Consider the following 1,652-nt stretch of genomic DNA (forward strand, 5'->3'; position numbering starts at 1 on the left):
TGTGCGAACCTTGCTGCTACGCACCGTACGAAATGTAGAAAATGCTGCGTGCGTGCGACGCCTCACTCCTGCGAGATACAAGTCTATCTCGTGCACTTTTCTCACGATATTTTCCGGAACTTTGCACGAGTCCCTGTTCGGGCGCCAATAATTATGTTGGATTTACTGCTTATTTGTGTTACAAATGATTACTCGTATGCTGTTTTTATCGATTTTATTTGCACGATGTTGTGTACGTGACAAACTTCTTCGCCATCTTCCTTTCTTCTTCCTCGCACGCGCCACCTACATAGCCGAGACCGGAACCTCAATTCTCGTTCGGTAAAGAGAGAGCTTCAATCTCAGACACTCTGCTTTCTCGTCTCTCTCACAACTCTCTTGTGGTCATCGTCGAGGAAGTGAGTGTCTACGTGTTTGCCATCGAGGAATTGAGTGTCTAGATATCGTCTAGGTCTTCGCTGTCGAGGAAGTGAATGTCTACGTGGTCGCCGTCGATGAAGTGAGTGTCAAAATGTTCGCCGTCAAGGAACTAAGTGTTTGGTGTTGTCTAGGTCTTTGCCATCGAGGAACTAAGTGTTTAGGTATTGTCCAAGTCTTCGCCGTCGAGGAAGTGAATGTATACGTGGTCGCCGTCGGTGAAGAGAGTGTCAAAATATTCGCTGTCAAGGAACTAAGTGTTTGGTGTTGTCTAAGTCTTCGCCATCGAGGAACTAAATGTTTAGATGTCGTCCAGGTTTTCGCCGTCGAGGAAGTAAATGTCTACGGGATTGCCATCGAGGAACTAAATGTCTAGGAGTTGTCTAAACCTTCACTGTCGAGGAAGTGAGTGTCTACGTGTTCGCCGTCGAGGAACTAAGTGTCTACGTATTGTCTAGATCTTTGCCGTTGAGGAAGTAAATGTCTATGTAGTCGCCATCGAAGAATTAAGTATCTTCTAGATCTCGCTTCACTCTCGCCTTTCTCGTCTCTTTTACAGCTCTCTCGTTTCTTTAACAATTTTCTCGTTTCTTCCTCAGAACCCTCATCTCTCTCATGACTCTCTCGACTCTTTAACAATTCTATCTTTTTCAGTACTCTCGCCCCTCTCACAACTCTCTTGTCTCTTCTACAGTTTTCTTATCTTTCTCACGGCTCTCTCGTATTCCTCACATCTTTCTGAGCTGTTTCTCTGCTTTCTCATCTCTTTCTCAGAACCCTCATCTCTCTCCCGACTTTTTCGTCTTTTTTACGACTTTTACCTTTCTTTCAAGACTCGCGTCTTTCTAACAATTTTCTTGTTTCTTTCTCGGTACCTTCGCTTCTCTCACGGCTCTCTTGTCTCTCTCACGAGTTTCTCGTCTCTTCCACGGCGTTCTTATCTCTGTCACAATTTTCTTGCTCTCACGGTTCTGTCGTTCCTCTCACAGCTCTCTTGTCTCTCTCATAGTCTTAGTGATGATATACGATTCATTTAATCATTAAAATAAAATAAAATGAATATATATAAATTATATAAAAAATAAAACGAAATAGAACATAAAATGAATTAAATAAAAAAATAAGGAATGATATAAGTAAAATAAATAAAATCAAATAAATAAACAAATAAAGAATGAAACAAATATAATAAAAAATAAAATGCAATGAAACAAAAATAAAATGTAATAAAATAA

Source organism: Wasmannia auropunctata, unplaced genomic scaffold, assembly GCF_000956235.1.
Source record: "Wasmannia auropunctata unplaced genomic scaffold, wasmannia.A_1.0 LD336103.1, whole genome shotgun sequence".
Lineage (NCBI taxonomy): Eukaryota > Metazoa > Arthropoda > Insecta > Hymenoptera > Formicidae > Wasmannia > Wasmannia auropunctata.